General features: G+C 50.5%; 1 protein-coding gene across 1 annotated transcript in view; it reads right to left on the reverse strand.

The window, feature by feature from the left end:
• The window catches only part of LOC142572264 (uncharacterized), a 65056-nt gene extending 45955 nt beyond the window's left edge, over positions 1-19101 (reverse strand). Inside the window, exon 1 of the mRNA XM_075681238.1 lies at positions 18609-19101. The gene's annotated coding sequence lies outside the window, so the exon portion shown is untranslated. The remainder of the gene's footprint in view (positions 1-18608) is intronic.
• Between the last annotated feature and the right edge of the window lie 3322 nt (positions 19102-22423).

The following is a 22423-nucleotide window of genomic DNA, read 5'->3' on the forward strand; positions in this document are numbered from 1 at the left end:
CCAGACGTACAAAGAGCGCATAGCGAGCAAGGACTAGCAAGCCAGCAACAACACGAGCGAGGTCAAAGGTACGACGAAAGCGAGCGCGGGAAAAAAAAAACAACTAAGTTTCTGACGCACACACACGGAGGCACAGGTGCCCCCCCCCCCTCCCATAAAAAAAAATGGCTGTGGCTTAGCCAAGGTTAAGCCCAGGATGCGAAGCATACTAGCCTTTATTTTAATTGTTGAACCACTGTTTAGCCTGGTGAACTGCTGTTGCTTGGCTATACTTGGTTCGGCTAGACGAAGAAACAACTCATGTGTTACTCTGCTTCGCCTTCAAGAGTGGAACGCGACAGCGTTCCCGTCGACCCGCCAAGGGGTGTAAGACAATGGGCTACGGCGCAGCGACTACGCGCCCCGCATTGGACGCGGTGAGCGTCGAGCAACGCAGCATTCGGCGCGGCAACGAAATGTGCGCCTGAGCAAGCGACGCACGCCTGAGCCTTAGAAACAGCTCGTTTCTAAGGCAACACCGCATTCACTAGAGGCGCTTTTGTACCGCTTTGAAGCATCGTACTCGTGGCTCAGTGGTAGCGTCTCCGTCTCACACTCCGGAGACCCTGGTTCGATTCCCACCCAGCCCATCTTGCAAGAGTTGAGCCAAAGCCACCTAGAAACAAGCGCAGCTGCTTATATACGGCCGCGACGCCGCGAGCGACGGCGCGAGTTGGAGCCCCGTTTCTCCTCTGTCGTGACGTCACGGTGTCACGTGGTCAGTCTTGAAGGCGACACCGCCGCGCCTGAGGAGCTGGGTTGAGCTCTAGTAATATGCTTCGCATAAAAGAAAAAAAGCCAGCGCACGAGCGTCACTCGCGTAGCAGGAAACGACGAAGGTGCGGCGACTCCGCTAAAGCACCCGAGTTCCGAGGCAGGCCACGGAACGCGGCGTCGAGCGCGGCGCCACTGCGTGATGCACAGGCTCAGTTTGAAAATCGATAGGACAAAGGCGCGCGCGGCAGCGGCCGAAAGGGGAAAAAAAGAAGAAACGGAGGGGAGGGTCTGAGCAAGCGGGATACGTGGAGGGAGGGCGCGCCGCGAACGAAGAACGAGGGGACGGACGAATTTAGTGCTTTCTCTTTCCTATAATACTCGCGGTTATACGCCGCCGCGGAGCACCCGGAAAAAATGTGGGGTGGGTATACACGAGGGCGAGAGAAAAAAAATGAGACATGAAAGAAAAAACAAATAACTGCGGCACTCTTCTTTTTTTACGGCACCGAAGCCACTAGGGCGGAAGAGCAAAACTGATTTTATGTCCGCGGGGGAGGCCCGGCTCTCTGCGGAGGAGGGCGCGCCTTATTACATACAAATGCGCCACGCGAACGGCGCTTCACCTGCAAGCCAACATCAACACAAGTGCGCTGGGAGTCTTCTGACAGGCACAGGAAAATGCGTACTGCTGCGGGTGGCGCTTTACCAGAATGGTCTGACGCACGGCGGTGCAGCGGGTCACACTGAAGAAATTCGTCATCAGCCATCCCTCCGTCGTGAGGGGGGGAGGGGGGGTGGCACAGGCCGCTATGGCTCCCAACGTACGGCACATGGGTCGCGACTTATAATCTCGGCCCCCGGCGTCGTATACCTCCGGCCGACAACCTCACGTCACATACGCGTAGGTTTGTGTGTTGACTTTCCCTACTGTTAAGTCGTAATAAATCAACAGTAAAGGGACGCAAACGACCTCTAAGGCTATATATTCTCCCAGTATGCACTGTCCCATAAGCAGAGGCACTCGTTCGAATTCACACTGGCTTTCCACCGCCCCTACTCAACTCGCACACTAACCCACAATGACTGTCACATAGATCGCATTTTTGGACACAGATCGGAAGCGTTTACCTACTAGCAGCACCAGCTTGATGCGGGCGAGTAGGCTTTGCATACTTGAAGAAAAGAGTGCTACGAAGACGCGGACTAAAAGAGGAACATGCATGACGGACAAGGTGCCTTGTCCGTCGTAAATGTTCCTTTTTTTTTTAATCCGCGTCTTCGTAGCGCTCTTTTCTTCAAGTTCACCTACTAACATTCGCTGAAAGCTCACCTGCGTTCACTCGAGTCTGCTGACATCCCCTCACTTATAGAAAGATTATCTCAATCTTTGAAGATTAGTCCCTGCAACGTCGGTGTCGTGCAGGACCCTATGTTATCTCGTGTTGCTTCTAAAACCTACACAATGGCGCGTTTAGCCTTCGTTAGATAAACGTAAATATGTATTGACAACAGTCACGACGGATAACTTCAGCGCCTTATAATTCACTATAACTAGATGGTGGTACTAGCTTACGGCCCACCCGGCCAACTAATCTCGTCGTCCTCAAATCACATTCTTTCCGAATTACACAAAGCTAGTATACTTAGCAGAGGCGAGAAGTTCGACCATCTGCGTATGCGTCGCATACGGGAGCCACGGAAAAAGAATGCATGGTTTTAAATACTATAGATCTGACGTTACAGCCGCTTCTTTGATGTCAGTCTTCGAGCCGTCGGGCCTTGGAACTCGACCGGGGAGGCCTCGTTCCTCTTCTTTTATTCCCATGTGCAATGCTGTTGAGGCGTCCTCACTGAGACAGTTACGGCGCTGCACTTTTCAGTTTCCTCCCTTTAAAAGTCACATACTACTCTGCGTCAGGCATGTCGAGAATGTCGTGCGAGAAGCAGAAAGAGAGATAGAAAGAAAAAAAAACAGAACAGCACATCCCACGGCGAGGTTTTGATAACTCTCGCTGGCTCTCGCAAGAAAAATGCGCATACACACGCGTGTACTCGTTTAGGCGCTTTTTCAGGATGCAGCGAATGACGGAAAAGGGGGATAGAGGCACACATACATACACACGGTGCATCCTGGCGCAGTCCACAACGTAAACGCATGCCTGCGTACCCGCATCGAGACGCCGGACGCAGACGGGCCACGCCAAGCAGGCAGAGCACGACGAAAAACAAAAACAAAAGCAAGGCACGCGTGCGTGCGCGCGCGCAAAGTTTGTTGCGTCGAGAAATAAATCACTTCGCTCGCTTTCGTCACGAAAAACAGCGAGCGGCGCAGAACAGCGCGACAAGAGGAAAAGAACGAGGAAAAAGAAAATGAGAGAGAAAAAGCGCGGAGCCGCACAGGGCTAGCGCCGGCTCCAAGGCGAGCCGGCGGCGAAGGGGGGTGGTTGATGAACCTGATTTACGTCCTTCACAAGAGAGACCAAGTCGTATGGCGCGGCGGCGCGCACGGAGACACACACACTCAGACCACGCGGATTTATGTATATGGAGATATGCATATGGCGGTAGTGTCGTTATATATTTATATGCATGCATGCGCAGGAAAAGAACCGCCTCCGTGTGGTGTGTGTGTGTGTGTGTGTGCATTATACGCTTCCATGCTTCAATCGGGGCAGCTCATTACGTTCTTCTAGGACGGCCTTTTAGAACAGCCGCCTGGATGAGAAACGTATAGGCGTCATTCAGGTGTCAAATTGTGTTAAACAATGTGCGAGAAAGAAAAAGAAAGAGCGGGGGGGGACAGCTGCATGACACAGCAAAGCCACACGATTCGGTAGCACCGACTACACTAATCATTTCTTTTCCTCCTCGCACGTGTCCGCACATTTCCTGGAAAGGACATAAACTAAATAAATTTGAGGTCGAAAAACGCTTACGAACAACGTTTACATGAACGCGATGAAGTCGTGTCGAGTTGGTTTGCTGGGCCGAAATCCGGTCGTCTGGTTATGTAAACTCTACAGGATTTCGCGTAAACAGTCAGGCCGAGAGAACGTCGAGGCGAGTGCGGTCTACCCGGCCGCAAAGGGTTGCCCAAACTGCTTTTCAATATGCATGTAAACGCGATCAGATTGGGCTTCGTCAACTCCACTTCTGAGTCGACTTGTCCGCGTCGTGTTCATGTAAACGAAGCTATAGAGTTGCGTCGCGCTGAATCGACACACAAGCGAGCGGTCTCCACCGGCACATATAGTGTCGAGCGCGCACGACAGCTCTAGCGGAGACTTATTTTCTGTGGTGTCACGCGCCCGGAAAGACATGTACCGTATTTACTCGTGTAAGGCCTGCATGCACCCTACTTCCTATATCTATATATAGTGTGCAACAATTTCAAGAAAAGGTGTACCAATAGTCAAGCACATAATAGAGTAATAGTTAATTTCTGCAAGCCGCTACTAGACAGCGTTAGTTGCTTTACGACGATGGCATTACTACGACGGCACATGTCGCGCTCGGCACCAAGACTGCAACTTTGGTCGCCGACTGCGATGAACCGGCGCTGGTTAGGCCTAGCCGGCGGGTGTGGCGCGCAACAAGTTGTTGCGAGAAGTCCACCCTTAAAATGTTCGTACTAGTGCACCACATCGGCGATAGGGCGTGCGGTCACGTGAACGGACTGGACGGACGGCAACGAGCGTGAAACGGAGTTAGCAACTATACCGCGAACCCTGACCAAGTTCGTGTGTGCGCGTATACTGGACGGAACGGCGTCGGCTGGCGCGTGGTCCTAAAGGCCAAAATTGATTTTCCGCAGCACATTCCTAAACCGACGACCCGCGACGCACATATTTGCGATGGGTGAAACCGAAACGCACCTGCGGTAGCGGTCATCACTAAAATTCAAGTAAAGATAATTGTAATGAAGTGCAACACTTAGTAAAAGTATATGTAAACTAATATTCCACATTGCTGGCGCGCCAAGATACAACGGAATCGATATTAACGTCGCAATTCGTGGCGTTGTCCCCCAGTGGTTGCCAGTGGAGGACTACGGCCGCGACTGGTTGCGTTATTCTGCATATAGCTATCAGTATCAGCGCAAGTCGCGGCTTAAGTGAGTAGACTATACGTGTTCCACGCAACTTGGGCCAAAATCTGAAAGTACATGATAGTGACACGGACGACTGAAGCAAGTATACGTTTGCCGTGGCTTGGAGCAAGTCAGGCACCATTTTTTTTTATTTAGCTTAACTACATAATTAGTTGCCATTCGTTAATCAACTTATTAAACAATATATTAAGAGCAACAGTGTCACTGAGAAGATTGCAGACCATACTGAAAAATTCCCGATCCAGCTTTCTGTTGCTCAATACGTGCTACGTAAAAGCCTTTTCCAAGCCTGAAAGAAAGCGCGCGAAATAAAAAAAAAATTGAACGTGCACTTTTTCGCGCTCACTTGCGCGTCGCGCGATCAAGTGGCATTGTAACTATACAGCTTTTTAGGCTCAAAGTGGTTCGAAATTGGCCTATTCAGCTCAACGAACTGCACGCAACGCGGTTGTTAGTCATGTTCCATGGGAGTAGGGACATCCCCGTCTGTTTAAACCTTTTGCTACGGCATGCATGCTGTGGTTACAGGAGCCGAACGACACTCATGTCCACGTGCTGAGAGAAAGAGAGAGAGAGAGAGAAGGTGAGAGGTCGGCCTAAATTAGAAACAAAATCCTTGTGGGAGTCCTTAAAGCCGGGTGAGCAGGAGGGAACGAATCGCGTGATGCAGTCCGCGGGCGAGCAATGACGTGGCCCGAGTGCCTCCGAATCGCGCCACACAGGACGCCGCCGCAAGCGAGCGCGATTCGTTTCAGCTCAGCCGCGTCACGTTTACTAATTCAGCGATCTGACCACTCGCGCGTATGCAAGGTGAGTCCTGGAGCCGCATTCTGCGACGATCACTTTCGGCGACACTATATATCGCCTCGGCCGTCAGAAGCACCCTGATTGCCTGGTTGAGCCCTATACGTCACGCGAAGGCGATAGCATCGCCGAAAGTCATCGTCCAAGAATACGTCCCCAGTTCCCAAGCTACAAGCGAACCCCTGCACCTCTGCACACATCTTCACGCTGCTGATTCGCCTAAGCCACATTGGCTTTTCAATCCAATTCCACAATGACTCACGAGCATAGAGAAAGGTAGGCTTGGTTATCCCATATCGCTTCGCAGGATGTGCATGCCAGTCGGCACGATCGCGCGAGCATATATTAACTGGGCGGCTGGTCGCTTCGCACGCCTCTTCGCACACGCCCGTCATCACCGAGCGCGAGCAGATCAGCTCCGGATGCAGCGTACAACGGTCGCTGTGTTTACTGCGATATACTGTTACACAAAGGGGGGGAAGGAGACTGACACACATGTGCGCATGGGCTCTTTTTTGTCCTTTGTGTAACAGTATAGAGCGCACTAAACAGAATGATATACCAACAGGTCCCAGTGGAAGCATTATTGAGCGTATAGCGTGCATGGCGGTATAAGAAGGGTTCATGAACACGTGAGCTACAGTTGGCGACTTAACGTGATGAAGAAACAGCTCAAAACACGGGATGACATGTGACAAGCACACCGTCAAATGTTCTCTCCGAAAAGAAAGAAAATAAAGACCTTTTCGTTAGGGGTGGGCGAATATAAGAAAATTCGGGCACGAATCAATTACAAATAAGCTATTCGTATTCGAAGAGGAACCATTCTTTCTGTATTTTCGAATAATTGAAACTAACCAAATACTTCGCGACGACCGACAGTGAAAGTCACTCTTTTCCATTTTCTAAACAAAGTATCGCAAATTATCAGAAGTGAAACGACTAATGTTTCCGAGGCAATGCAGAAACAATGTGGGTAATGCAAGCTTTGTTTACGGTTTCGCAGTGGAAGCCTTTCAATACAGGGCAACCTGTCATCTTTCTTTGTAGTCTGTCATTTAGTTTTCTTTAAAGTCTTCATTTCGCAATTTTATCTTGTGCGCTAACCAGTGACGTTTTCCTTGCACCTGTCTGCAGTACATACGAGTCCATCAGCAGCTCTTCTTCTTTCTACAAATATTTTTCGACAACCATTTATTTAGCTCTTTTGGAAAGCTATAGTCATACAGAAGCCATTTATTCTTGTAACGCTTAATTGCAACCAGACTATAAATGAGTTGACAGGTTATCCTGGCAGCTTTTTTAATGACAATTAATGATTTCGATTTTAAAACTGACCCCTTGTACCTGATAGCTGTCTTTTTTCCACTAGTCAGTTATAGGCGTAATAATAATAACAGCACTGTGTCCTGTGCCCTTGAGCCGAAGTTCCGTGTTTGCTTGTTTCACCATGGTTACAACGCGCTCCTATATAACGTACGTGTATACAACACACACATACTCGCATAGCACCGTACTAGTCAGAGCTGTGTCGTTTAGCCGACGTGCCGCGCACTTGAGCCACAGTCCCGTGTTTGCTTGTTTCACCATGGTTACAACGCGTTGCTATATAGCGTGCGTGTATACAACACACACATACTCGCATATCACCGCCGTAGTCAGCGATATGTCCTGTATCGCTTAGTCGCAGTCCCGTGTCCTTTAGCCACAGTCCCGTGTCCTTTGGCCGCAGTCCCGCGCACTTGAGCCACAGTCCCGTGTTTGCCTGTTTCACCATGGTTACAACGCGCTCCTACATAGCGTGCGTGTATACAACACACACATATTCGCATAGCGCCGTGGTGGTCAGCGCTGTGTCCTTTAGTCGCAGTCCCGTATCGTTTAGCCGAAATGCCGCGTTTGCTTGTTTCCTCACCATGGCTACAACGTGCTCCTACAGCGCGCGCTTATACAACACACACACACACAAACGCGCAGAGCGCCGTAGTATCATGTGCACACGCGGACGGCGCGTGGGAGACGGGGCACCGAGGCGGTTTTCCGGTTCATTCCCCCGCCCAACGCCGAGCTCTTCTCTCGCGCAGCAGTGCGAGGGCGCGCCGCAAGCGGCACGCACGCTCGCCGAAGTGGACCGCCCGCGCGCGCAAACAACCCCGAGCGAGGGTCGTAAGGACGCGGAGGAGACTCGGGGGAAAAAAAAAAATAAATAAAGCTCGCGCTGAGGAAGGCGCGTAGACACCGATCGATGAAGAGAACCACCAGACTTCAGAGCAGCCTGCACGGTAACGCGAGCCAAAAACGAAACGTGCAAGCCATATACTCGCGGACTCTTCGGCGGCAATGGCGAAGCGCACGCGCTCGTAAAACCAGTTCCAGCCTCGTTCGCGCTTAAGATGGCGAACCCAAAACACAAACATCTTTCTTATAATACGAAAGCACTTACATTAAAATAAGACATCAAATAGTACGCCACTCACTCTTAAATCGCAATTTCATTTTTCGGTTTCGCACTTCCGCGTTGTGGCAAATGCGAAGCCGTCGCTGCAGTAACCAACGCTATGCTAGCGTCTTCTCCAAGAAACCGAAATACAAAGCGTTGAATTAGAATTAAATTCTGTAGTGTTACGTGCAACAAACACGATTTCATTAAGAGACACGCCGTAGTGGAGGGGACACCGGATTAATTTTGACCACCAGATGGTCTCCAAGGCGCCCCCAATGCACAGTACATGGGCATTTTTGCGTTTCGCCTCCATTCCCTCCATGGGGTACTTCTGCAATGTTTTCGTTGCTCGAACGGTTCCGATCCCCCTATCCAGAACGAAGGCTGCAAGAAAACCGTTCCCTATATCTTGAACTTTATATGACACACACTTATTCGCCTTCTCCCAAACCTTCCCGACTGTCGTCTGCACAGCTACCTTCCAGCTACAAATGACGTCAAAACTTTCCCACCCTGGCGACACATTGTTGGGCCGTCTTCAGATTCGGGATGGCAGTTACAAAGGCTTAGTCGTTCCGCATTGGAATTGGGGGACAAGCCTAGGAGTGACTCACGCGGAGGCAAACAATGTAACGAACACCTTTAGTGCTAGTACGACGTCGAGCGTAAACCTTTCCGCACAGGCACTGACTCGGCTGGACGGAAGACCATTTTCGGAAACGAAGACCGTTGGACCGTGCATGGTCACGCGCATCGCCGGCTCTTGCAACCATAAAACGCGATATGTTCATACACGTTTAGGTACGTGCATGTCGACTGATACAGACTGATATGCGAGATTAGAGGTCACGTACCGCCATTATTACTGCGTTGTCGTAAGCCGACATGGCAGGCGCGGCACGCTTTCATTGATAAGGTTCACTCAGAATACGCACCAATTCTCGAAACTGTTTCCTGCGACTATCGCAAGATCTGGTGTTGACAGCGCCAACCGCTTTCAGTGTGCGTGTGAACCCGCTGACGCATGCAACACTGCTGCTGAATGAGACACTTGTAGATCGAATGCGCGCAGCCGCAAGATGCGACACCGTGAGTTATCAATCCTGCCCTTGCCCCTTATCGCGGCGGTTGCTCCGCGCTTTCCCGCCTCGCTATCGATAGCGAAAACTGCGGAGCAACGACGTTTATCAGATGGCATGTATATGTGTGTGCGACTGCATTTCAGCGACCGATAACAAGATACACGAACAATAATGCCGTCAAAACATAGTACGCTCTGCTGTTTGTCTGTTCCCCTGTCTTGAATGAAACCTGAGGTTATAAGTGCCGAAACCACGGTTTAATTGTGTTGTACGCCGTAGTGGGGTGACTCCGGAATCTTTAACGTGCCTCTAATCCACGGGGCACGGGCCTTTTTTTCTTTCTTTTCTCGCCCTTCGAAGATTGCGAAGTTGCATTTATATATATATATATATATATATATATATATATATATATATATATATATATATATATATATATATATATATATATATATATACCAAGTTGTGCCGAGATGTCAATGAGATCATGTGTTTATACAATGCTACATCCCTCGCGCCGTTGTTCTTCCGAATTCAAATGGCGACGTTAATGAATCCCAAGTTACCCAGTGTGATTGTCGTCAATGTACTGCAAACGGCAGCACCGAGGCACCCGGCTGACTTCTCGATACAAGCGTTGCAAGACCGGCAGCCGCGAGGCGCATTCGGCTAACTTCTCGACATATACATTGCAAGACTCCCCACCTCCCTGATTATGGGAACTTCAGTGGCTGCCTGAAGAGCTCTTGCAAATTCCTAGAAAACAAAACTCGCATGCTATCCCGCAACGAGAAAAAAGACACGCAGCAGTATTGGCCTCGAGCTCCACCACTGGAAGAGTTGACGCCAACGTCGGCGTGACGTGCTATGAGGGATCACGTGGACATAGCGGCCGCGTCGGCTGCTTCGGGAGCGCCGAAGCGAGCTGAAAACGAGAGTTTAAATTCCCTCGTACGCTGCGGTCCTCCTTTAGTGGCGAGATTTTGCCGCTTCGAGTGTCTCCTTTACAACGCTTAAAAGCACTACAATAGGTAGGGGCTGCCTTTGAAGGTGCGCAACATGGTAGGCTGCTGCTCGGTGCCGCAGTGCCGGACGTACGCAACGGAGCCTGGTGTCAGCCTTATTCACACGTAGCCGCAGGACAAGAAGCTCCGTGAAGCTTGGCTCGCGAAACATAAAACCGGCATTCATCGGCTACAACTCGGGTATGCAGCAATTACAGACACGAGGAAGATTTCTGCTACGGCGCCGGGTCTGCGATGTTCGGAAAACGCGCACTCCATGGGACGCTCGCCCGAGTCCGCTGCCCGACTAATAACATGACGGTTTAGTCTATGAACTTGTCGATGCTATAGATACTGGCAAGTTCACTGGAGTGAAAAGCGAGCGGCAAGAAGCACATTAAAAAAGAAGCATGGCATATGGTCATGTTTGTGTTATGAATAATTGTACTGGATTACAAAAAAGAAGCAGCGGGAAATCGAACGCTGAAAACACCGATAAACATACAGTGCGACGCAGCTCGAGAAATAATATTGAAACGTCCAAGAATTTAGAAGAGAAAAAAAAATACTGAATCGTCGCGACGGCACATCACAGTCCCCGTAGGCGTCGAAGTCTCTACAATGAAATTATTTTTGAACCGCTCTGATAGCGCCCACGCAACAATGGTTGCTTGTATACTGTCAAATGCTGATATTCTGAGGCCTAAAGCTCATGACACGGTGCGAAAACGCGCACGCAGCGAAAGCGAAACAGTGCGTGGACAAGCATACAGACGCGCAGTCGGTCGCTGCGAACCTGCGCAATCGCTGCATTGAGGCTTCATTCTATTACGCTCCATTTAGTTATACAAACACTATAAGGACACATTTCACATAGTTTGCTCTCAGCGTTTGTCTACCTTTCACGTAAGAAGCCGGTTCGGGAGACTCCATCGCGGCGACCGCGCGCACTGGCGTTGACTGTACGTATTCGGTAAGGAGATAGCGTCTGTAAACGATTCTGTGCTTTCAGTTTGCCCAAGATTATTATTTTGACAGTGAAAAACTTCTCTAGTTTCGAAAGTACTAACAGAAATGTCCGGGAGAGCTACCGCGTGGTGTTTTCAGTGAGCACTGACAGCAAAACCTATGAGAGCGCCGCGTGATCCCTCATGCTACGCCAGCGAGGTGCTTCCGATAGATGGCGACTCCGTAACTCCTCGCCGCCAATAGCAACAGACGCATATATCGCCATTCGGTATATAGCATGCAGGCAAGGTCGCGCACGAAACGCCCGGGTTGAGAATCCCTGCGCGAAATTGTCTTTACCGTGCATGCAAGTATAGCCGGACGCAAAACAATGGGGCTTTTGGCGCACCCAGAAGTCATTCCGCAGCATTCCTCTCGCAAAGACATCTGCCGTCCGGTTACGGCACAGGGTTGCCTCATGCGGGCGACTCCCCACCTATATATATATATATATATAATACTCAAGCAACTTTGTTCGCAAGCAGGGTTGCCGGGTCCAACAATAACTGAAAAGTAGCCAAGAAATCGCGCAAAGTATAGCCAGAAGAGTAGCCAGTTCATTGCAGGTGCTTAAAAAGTATAGCCAAAAAGATTATGCTGATCCCACGCACCGTGAGAATCTATGTAAGCGAAGCTTTCCGTGCTGGATGCTTTGATTGACGATACCTAGAGGTGATTTTGACGGCTAAAGCTTAACTTCTTCAACGTTTAGACTAACACGCGAGTGCCGAGTTGACATTCAACGTTACCTTGCGTGCACCACTGCTGTTTGTCTGCGTAGTACACAGGCGGTCATGTGCGCCATGTTTTATAACCTCTGAGAGAGTTGAGCGTTGTCATTTCCTCACATGGCGCATCGCATTGTGGCAGAAGTATTAAACTTGAATTGGATTATGGGGCTGTATACGTGCCAAAACCGCACTCTCATTATGCGGCAAACCGTAGTGGCGGACTCCGGATCAATCTTGAGACCATGATGTTCTTTAACGTGTCCCAAATCTACGTGCACACGCGTTTCCTATTTCGCCCCCGTCGAAATGCGGCTGCCGCGATTGGGATCAAATCCACGACTTCTAGCAATGCCATAGCCGCAAAGCTGAGGCGGCGGGCACAGAAGTGTTCATTTGACGGTGAACCGCTTCCGCAGTGTCTCCTGAACCCTGCGGTGCGCTTTAATTAATGCGGCTCTGCTTCTGCACGCCCTGTGTAAGTTGCCCGCTTGACATATTTGCATGGCGTTTATTTTTCAGAAATAGCAGCAGCGTACTGTACCATAACTTGAACTTAAGCTTATTTATCCTGTTTTGCCTTCTCACGGCACCTCCCCCATCTCTTATATGGGAATTGCCTCTTCTTCCTCTCCTTCTCTTCACAGTTCTACCCAACGCCACCTAGAGGAAATTCTTCCAGGCCGGGGTGCTCCTGTGGCCACGTGATCGAACGTCATCGGCATGGGGCCTTGGTCCCCCCGCTGCAGGCGGCGGCAGCAGTGGCATGCTTGAACGCGCGTCCGCGGTGCTGTCAAACGCACGTGGTCGATGCAAAACGTGGTTGTTTGCTTGAATCTTTATTTCTGGGCGTGAGTCGGCAACGGCGGCTGACATTCCTGTTTATCACGTGTTATATGTGCAGCACAGGGTTGTGCAGAATTAGAAGAAACTGCCAAATGCCTGGGAAGTGTGCGCCGCGGTGCAACGGCAATTACAAGAGAGACCCCATGGTGCACGTCTTCTCGTTCCCTAAAACCGGCGAAGAAAAGCATGGATACGTGCCATTCCACGTGAAAACCTGGTCGTGTCAGCAAACTCCAGGGTAAGAAATTTGGAATGTTTATTATTTTTTTGAGCAGGTTGCTTTGACCGTTGGTCAAAGGGAGTCGAGGGGTTCGACAGTCCCGTGAGTTCCAAGTTCTGAAAACTCAGATATGGACATCTGCGAGATTGTCGTTTCTCTTCTGAGCAAAATATGTTCAACACAAGGAGACGATAACTTCCCGGCCGGTCAACTGCTCACCGAGCAAGTGTAGCTGATGTCAACAAAAAAAGGACGACGCCGATACTCTGTTCACTTTATGGTGTAGTGCTGTATACTATTTACAATATCACCTAGCTCATGCATACAAGTACATGCGCAGTCAGGGGAGCATCATCATGCCACACCTAAGGACCATTCGGTCAATATGTTCATCATTCGGGATGAACCCGCAATTGGAGCATCAAGACGGTATACATTCCTCCGCTAGATGGCAAATAAGATATCCGACTTGAATGAGCAGCAAAGCCACGCGAATTCGGTGGTGGATGAAATTCGCATAAAGCCCTTTCCTGACTGCAAGGAGGGCAAGATCGCTGGCATTGCATTGAACAACGCAGAAACGCAGCAAATCGTGCGTTTGTTTCACAGACTTTGACGCCTGTAAAAAGGGACACAAGAGTGAGTTGGTGCTGAAATATGTGTTGTGGTGCAGCAGCAACGTTCTCCTAAAAAATTTCTGCTAAAGATTGAGTGGCAAGGTGTCTGACCCGGACAAGAAGGCTAAAAATCGGAAGCTGCAAACTCTAACGAATGAATTAAAGGGAAGCTGAAAGGGTTTCCAGAAAAAATGAGTGAACATGTGTACATAATGGTTTTTCAACCCTCCAAATTAGAATATCGTATCGAAATTGAGCGAAAGAAAGCGCAAATATATTTTATTTCGACAAAAAGTGCAGCAGCGGACACGCCCAGCTCGCGCGTCTCGTTTCCGCCTCGTGACGTCAACTCTAGTGACCGACCCCTGTCGCTACACATGAAGCGCGGTGCCAGGTAGCTTGGTGCTGTAATGGAAAATTAAGAGGTAATGGAAAATTTAGAGAGACTGCGTTTTTCTGAGGAGTTCGGCGTTACTCCCTACATGTACATTGCGAAGAGCCGGCCTCTCGAAGAAGCAAACGATGCTGGTGCGAGCAGTGCTTTCGACGCGAACGAAAGCAAAGTCTTGGGATCTCCTCGTGTTGGAAATGCTCTCTGGTGAGTATGCTTTTGCAAAGCGATCTAGTGATATCGCCGATCTAGTGAGCTCGTTTCCGGTCAAACAACTGTAGTGTTGTGTTCCTGCATGCCTCCTCGTGGAACGTAAGCGGGGATAGGATCGTCGGCATTTGTGCGCTGTCCAAAGCTGTCGGCAATCTACAAAGACGGTTTAAACGCGTGAAAAGCCTCCCGGTTCATGCAGTACGTGTAGTGACCTTCATCTGTGCGCCATCCGCACACTACTCGTAACCGAAGTCATAAAGGCGGCGAATTCCGTCGGCTACGTGAGACGGTCGGTTTCTCGCTGTGCGCGAGAGAAGGGGGGAGCGTAGCGTCCTGGCGTGCGCCGGCTTTCCAGCACATGCAAACTCTACATTTGCACGGCGTTATGGTAGCTGCATGCAGGCTGTTTTACAATACACGTGCAAATAAAAATTCGCGGCGCTTTGCGAAGAAACCTGCGTCAAGGGCAGGAGATAAACATGCACCTTCCGTTCAGCGTGCTAACACGAAAGAGCTCACAGTAAATCAAAATCCAGGTTTGGGCGAGTTCGTCTATTCATAAGGCCTTCCAACACCAGATATCAGTCAGTCCGCACTCGTGCCGTCTTTGTTTTCGTTGCTCCGATCTTTTCGCGCTGCTTTTAGAAAGCCTGCTAGTGGCAAGTAGTCCTCTCTCATTCTGTGGCCATATACAGCAACTGCGCAGGCCGAATTCCAGGGCTGGCCGTATACTACCACTCTACATACACGCAGACGCACCAACAAAGGAATGCAGGGTCGATCGAAGCAGATTACGATGACACGCACGCAGAAACAAGCACGGTCAGGCACGGTCGCGCAGGCTGCGAAGGAACCAAACACTAGAGTTGACGTCACAACACCGCGGTTTCCGGTCTCCGCTCGCATCGTCAGCGTCAGCAGCAGCGCGCGGCATTCGACGGGGGGAGGAGCTACAGCGCAATTTTAACCGACGATTACGTCGCTCCTAATTGAAAAAAACCCCCAAATTTTACCTACATGGTTTATAAGGTTCCCGCATCCGTATATGAGCGTCTTATTGAATTCGACATACTCTTCAGCTTTCCTTTAAGTGAACGCTGGTGTATGTAGAAAGCGCCTGTCTCTCTATTTTCTATTTCTGCCTAATTTTATTCAGAGCACTATGCGTAGCCGAAAAAGAAAGTCCACCAAACGCACAACTATTATGCGGACTTGTGCTGAAGCGTTCCTACGCTCGCGCCGGAGCCGGCTGACGTCACGGAGGCAGCCCCCCGGCCTTGAGCCAGTCTAGCGGGCGTTGGTTCTACCTGCGCCCCCTCTGGCCTCGCACATTAGTAGAATGCGAAGCGCTGCTATTTCTGCAATGCTTCTGAGGGCAGTGACGGATAATTACAGCTGTCAAGCGGCTAATGTGACGACGGCCAGGGAGCTCCAGAGGGCATTGTGCACATTCTACGCGGTGGGGTGAAAACGAGTTTCTCCCGTCGCCTTTCCTCTCGCTGAACTACCTCCCCACCGCGGTGTGCGCGACAGCAGCAGCCAAAGCAGCCCACAGCAGGAGCAGCAGTGGGAAAGTCGAAGGAAGAGGCAAAGAAAGCTTCGGTTTGAAAGTCGCCATGACGTCACCATCGCCAATCACTTAAGAAAACATTACTGTAGGCGATTATGAGCTGCTCCCTTTGGAACTCTTTATGTTTACTGCCCTTCGACTTGCTTAAAACGTCAATCTGAGGGTCAAGTTGGAAGTGGTGGCTCAGTCGTATTCGGGAATCGTGATCCCTGCATAAATGGTTAGAAACGCGTTATATATATATATATATATATATATATATATATATATATATATATATATATATATATATATATAGTTGTCACTGAAATCTATACAGTATACAAGCGAATATGTCGTGTGAACGATTCTCGCTCTTGAATCATTTGTCACTGTATCCCTGAGCCATATATACTTGTCAGGAATTCATATATAATCTATATAGGAAAAGTGTTCTAGGGCAGCTTCTATAGCCATATATCGATGTCATACCATGCCTTGACTCAAGTTCATCATGGAACCGTAATAAAACTTGCTTTCACCTCTTCCTTTTCTAAGCATGCACTGAACTACAAAAGGAGACGTTCCATGGAATGAGACAAAAGGCGTGCCTGTTGAACGAATTTCGACGGTTGCGGCCTTCTTAATTCAAAGTATATACACATGGCAATGATGGTCGTTCCCCATTCTGTGTGTTTCGTAGAGGCGTAGTATACAGAGAATTTATATCACTTGTTTTTATTTTTCCTGGTCTGTCTGCAGTTAATTTTCTATAGAAAATGGTTGATCTTAAAAAGTAGCCAAATAAATAGCCAACACGAAAATTTTCGTGCCGCAACCCTTCAAAAGTACAGTCAATTCTCCGCAAAGTAGCCAAACCTGGCAACCCTGTTCGCAAGTAACACAAGCCGAAACTTAAGCGGTGATGTGCTTCAATCCTCTTAAATTAAATCTTCTGCTTGCTGTGCGCGTTCGGACCTTCAAAGCAGGTCGCTGTTTCCAAATACCATATTAGTATACTATGTAGTTCATATATACATAGAAGTAACGTTTCACGGTGGTGATGACGTCGCTCAATGCCTCAGCCTATCTCTTCTTATCATAAATGTCACCACGAGTCGACACCACGCAACGCCCAAGCACTGCAGCGCTTGTCGTTATATATATATATATATATATATATATATATATATATATATATATATATATATATATATATATATATATATACACACACACACGTTCGTAAATAACTGAGCATCAGAATTTCCAACAAGCGCCGCCTGTCGCGACTTCGATGCGCAACACCGCAAACTCAACACGAAAAGTCAACGACAGCTTCTTCACTCCCGAGGCGAACACGTCCCACGGAATTTGTAACACAGCGCTGTCCATGGCAGACTATACAAAGACAAAATACATTGACTGTGACAGATATATATTCATGTTGGATGTGTTTAGGCGTTTGCTAGGAATGAAATCCTCCCATTTCGCGGGGGGGATTCGAGTCCGAAGCGGCAAGACCAAAAACGGGGTACCCGAAATGTGGGGAAATATATGATCCTCCGACATGAGTCGTATGCAGTCTGATAAAGGACCAAAAGGACGCAAGAAATTTGGCAAAGCCGGCGAGCCAGGGCCGAAACCAGGGCGAAGACAGCGAGCGAAAGGGATACCCCGGCTATGGGACGGCCTCGGCCAGCCGCCCGCAGAAAATGTCCCCGTGTGCTGAAACGGCTCGCTAACGAAAAGCGACACGTGAAAACTGCACCGTCCTTTTGGTTTTGTACTTCCATAGATATGCGTTAAGGCCCTGCGGGTGTTGGGTAACTCGGGGCACGAATCCTTCAAAGCCGCTTCAAAAAGTTCGTCTGCTACTGCGGAACCGCTGCAAAATGCGCAGAAAGCAGAGTCAGAGGTCGCGGATGATGTCAAATATTTGTTCTGGAGGTGTTAGAGAGACCTCGAGGAGTCGAAAACATGACCTGGGGCCGAAATCGTGGTCCCAAGAGGCCTCTTGGGCCCCAGAGCCTGGGTATGCAGCCGCGTTCAGTCGTTAGGCCTAACGCTCCGTAGCTATACCACGTGAAGCTGGCGCACAGCGCCCGTGCTACGGCCCCCAAATCAAGTTCGGTGTGCGCCTATGGTACGACTAGCCGCGTAGCCGACACTGCCAATGTGATCCCTGAACTGTATACTAAGTACCCAACAACCCATAATTGCGACTGCTATAGCGGTTATATAGAAAAAACTTGAGTTTTTGAGAGCTACCGATGCTCCGCATACAGCGCCGCGAAGTACAGGTCCGGAGGCACGCAAACTCGAATCGAATACGGCAAAACTAAGCGCGACACCGCCACAAACGACGTGTGGGCATTAAGCTAGGACACTAGAGAGTCTTGTCCGACAATCGTATCGACGTCTAGGGCATTACCGTTGAAGTCAGAGTCGTTGGCGCGGGGACCTCCGGCGGGGAGCGGGCCAGCAAGGCGGCGGCGGGTGACAGCTTGACGGTATACCTCCCGGAATCGAGCTGTACCATCGAAACCACGACGTCGGCGTTATAACCGACGATTCAGACGCGCTCCGCGAGCCCCAGAGCAGCCGCCACCGGCCAGCGACGGCCGCCGACGAAAGCAACCGCGCGAGCCCCGCGAAAAACCGGGGAGCGCAGACGAGCGCCGCACCTTTCCCGAGTCGCCATGTTGGCACGCTCGGAGGGGACCGGTCGCGCAGACGACGCTCCAGAAATCGCTCGCTGCTCGAGAACGAGGCGTCGCAGCAACATGCCGCATGCAGTGGCGCTTTCGCGAAAGCGTGCAGATTCTGCACTCACCGTCAGATCCGATGAGGAGTGGCCGGAAGCGCTCCAAACACGGCGTCGAAATCCACCACGGAGACCGGAAAATCCAACCGACGCGGCGCCGCGGCTCCGCAGGAAAATGGTGCGCGCCGCCGGCTGCTGCCGTTGCCGCCGTCTTCTCCCCGCTGCGGGAACGAGGAGAAGCACCGCCAGCGGGCGCCGATTGGCCCGCTGAGGACACGTGATAGCTGCCCGGATGGCTTTTGTTCAGGGCGCGTCAGCAAATGGGAGCGCGCGGGAGAACCCCCTGCGCCCCTTCGGCGGACGCTAATGGCATTTGCGCTCGGTCGCGTTCCTCGCTTGCCCCGTCGGACTAGCCGGCTGAGCCGCGCGCTGGGGCTTGCTCGGCCGGCTTTGCTGGCTTCCACTGTGTGTGCTGCTGCTGCTGTTGCCTCTGCAGCATCGCTTGCTCGCTGCTACATGCAGCCCTGCTTGTCTGGGTTCGCCATGGAGAGGCTCGCGGGCCCCTTCGCCGCCGCCGCTCGAGTGTGCCGGTTCTCTTTTTTGTTATTTAGGCTCCGTGCGTTGCGCTGTTTTCGTATCGCTCGCTCCCCCGCGTAGCGCGCTCTCTTTGTTATTTATTTTGGCGGCTGTCGGCGAAGGCCGGGATGGAGCTCGCACGAAGGTTGTTACCCGGCGGGCGACGGCTTGACGGAGCGCACGCAATTAGTGCGCCACCGGCTGCGCTCTTGCGTTGAAAAGACAATACACCTGAGCTCGCCGTCGCGATGCCGTCGCTGCCCTTTGTGCGTCATTGTTGCGACCGCGCTTGGGGTAGGCTTTGTTTTATTTTCCTTTCCTTTCAGCTCGCGTATTTTGCCCCTCTGATGAAAAAGCTTGTTGGGCCCCTATTTTATCCTTCCTCGACCGTCAGCGCTGACAAGAACGTTTGTGTTGCACTCGCTTCTGTGACATCGGTCGCGGTTATGCACATGTCACCTTATTTTTCTTCCGAGATGTTTCTTTCTTTTAATCTTTATTGCTATAGATGTATACTCCCCGCAGGACCGGGTGAATGCATCTCCCTTTTCATAGCGGCCAAGTATCACTGCCTTTATAATTAAGCCCTCAAATGCAAATTAATATGTGCCATAAATATTTTATTAATGTGCGCGTGTCCTTTTCGACTATGTCCACCAAGATGTGCGCCAGATCTGCGATTTATAACATTAAAATACTAACAGGCCTACGCGCACTGGCGGAATGGCGCCCGTGTGCGATAGGTTCTCCACGAACGTATTATGCTGACGAACGAACAGCTGTTCTGTAGTTTTTACTCGAATAACATGGACATGCAACTTCATGTTGTTCTTTTTTAGAGCGCAGGTATCACGACCGCCACACGGGAGAAGCGGCTAACATTCTTTCCTGCACGCCTTCAAATTTTATTCCCATCGCGCATGTTCCCGATGCGCGAATGCAATGTGAGATTAACGAATGCCGTATTCATTCCATACGCGCTTGCGATGGCGCCTTGATGTTTCGTGTAAACGACAGAAAATTAGCACCAAACCTCCGCTGATTGAATTAAAGAAGGTTGTCGTGAGGCCAGCTCCACAGTCGTAGCAACAGGATGACGCAAATGGAAACCGCAGAAACGCTAACGCGGTATATTCTGCGCAAACGCTGAAGCGAAACTTTGCTTGCGTTAATCCGATATGCGTAACAAATTGCCTATACCTTTAGGTCTGCAATTTCTATACCACCGTACAACTTCGTGATAACGGTGCTTTACGATTAACATCATGGAGGTATTCAAGAATAAAGGTAAAATTACAAAAGATTACAAGCCTCTTACAAGGCGTGTGTTCGTACGAACTTGTCGACGATGTTATTAAACCCGCATCGGTTGGACATGTAGAGTGGTCCACTCTTAAGGAAAACGCACCTTCGCTGAGCACATGCGGATAGCCCCACTTTGCAGCAGGAGACTTGTAGTGGGTGCTGCCCACGAAGCGACCTTTTCACCAACGCCCGCCTAACGACGACGGAGCCCGGCGCTCACTGTTAACGGTGTTAAAAGTCGCAGACGAGCACCATACATTGTTGCACCCGTGTTTGGGGGACCGACGACACAAGAGAAAGAGGGAGCCGGCGAACGGACGAGAGGCGCCCCACTGCAGCACGTGCCGGCCGGCGCATCTACAAACAACCTGATCCGTTCCGCCGGCTTCTCGGCGAACCGCCTACTCAGTGCGAGGCGCGGGCGCCCCCGACAAGGACGAAGGCCTCGGTGCGGCCAAAAGAGAACGTGGACTTTGTGTAACTTCTCCCCTTTCCCTCCTCCTTTCTTCGATCTATCTTTTGTAAATAAACTAGTCTCGAAACGGATCCCAACGAGTGAAGTTCCTTCCTTCGAGGCTCCTGTGTGCACGGCCGACGCCGTCCACCTTAATAACACGCAGCAAAATTGAGCGGAGTCGTCCAAGAGCGACAGCAATTAGAGTTAGCCAAAAGGCGCAAGCATTCATTTACATTTTTGGTGCCGAAACCCGGGAATACTTCGCCTGCTGACATCGAAAGCGCCATGGAACGACTACAAAAGAAGCAGGCCGCCCTGCGACAAGCAATAGATAATGTCATCGCAGCGGCCAGTGACCTACTGCAATCGCCAACCATCCAAGTCGGTGAGCTTGAGGAACGCCTCGACCTTATCCTTGAACAAGCAGATGAGTTGAAATCTGTTAACGAGAGCATCGAAAAGAAGACAGATCTTCAAGAATTAGATGCAGAATTAGAAGCTTGCGCTGCATACACGGAGAAGATCTGCTCCATCAAAACAAAGATCAAGAGAGCTCTCAGGAATCAGACAGCCAACGAGAGCCGGTCGACAACTCCGTCAGTGACAGGCAACGCATCAGAGCAGGAAGCATACCACATTGGTTCCGTCCCACCTGCGGCATTCCAGCCACTATCAGCAACAACCAAGTTACCGAAGTTAGAAATCGCAAAATTCAGCGGGGACCTGCGCTCGTGGCAGAAATTTTGGAACCAATTTGAATCGACTATTCACAAGAACAGCATCCTGCCTGCAATAGCCAAGTTCCAATACCTAACAAGTTACTTAACAGGAAAAGCCGCCGCTGCCATAGAGGGGTTGCCGATCAGCGATAGAAATTATGCCATCGCAGTGAAGACCCTCATTGAGAGATTTGGGAAGGAGGACGTCATAATTGAGGACCACATGTCGCGCTTGCTTGACGTCCGCCCAGTGCACGATCTGCGGGACATCGAAAGGCTGAGGAGCCTCTACGACGAAATCCGCTCGGGAGTCCAAAGACTAGAGGCGCTGGGAGTGTGGCACGCTGCTTCTCACCGTCCTTCGTAAAAGTATCCCAAGTGAGCTTTGTTTGGCGTACTTCCGACGGAAGGCTGCCTCACCTGAAACACCACAACACGAGCTTCTCGGTTTCCTCGATTTTATGAGAGAGGAGGTTGAGAGCAGAGAGAGAGCACAGAGTGCACCACGCCATGGGTACCAGGACGCCGCTATCAAACAGAAAGTGCCAATCAAAGGGGACGTTCGTCCGCAAAATCCATCGGCATCTGTTCTCACCGTAACCGACGGCGAAGCGCAATGCGCATTTTGTGGTGCAGAGAGACATCAACCAGCGAACTGTGTCGCCCCCGTGCCCATGGCCAAGAAAAAGGAGGTGATGTCAAGAGAGAGGCGCTGTTACAAGTGTGCGAAAAAGAAGCACCGTGCCGCTGAGTGTAGAACTGCAAGGTGGCTGAAGTGTGCCAAATGCTCTGGACGACACGCAACTGGCGTCTGCGAGCTCAATCAA

Source organism: Dermacentor variabilis, chromosome 2 (assembly GCF_050947875.1).
Source record: "Dermacentor variabilis isolate Ectoservices chromosome 2, ASM5094787v1, whole genome shotgun sequence".
NCBI lineage: Eukaryota > Metazoa > Arthropoda > Arachnida > Ixodida > Ixodidae > Dermacentor > Dermacentor variabilis.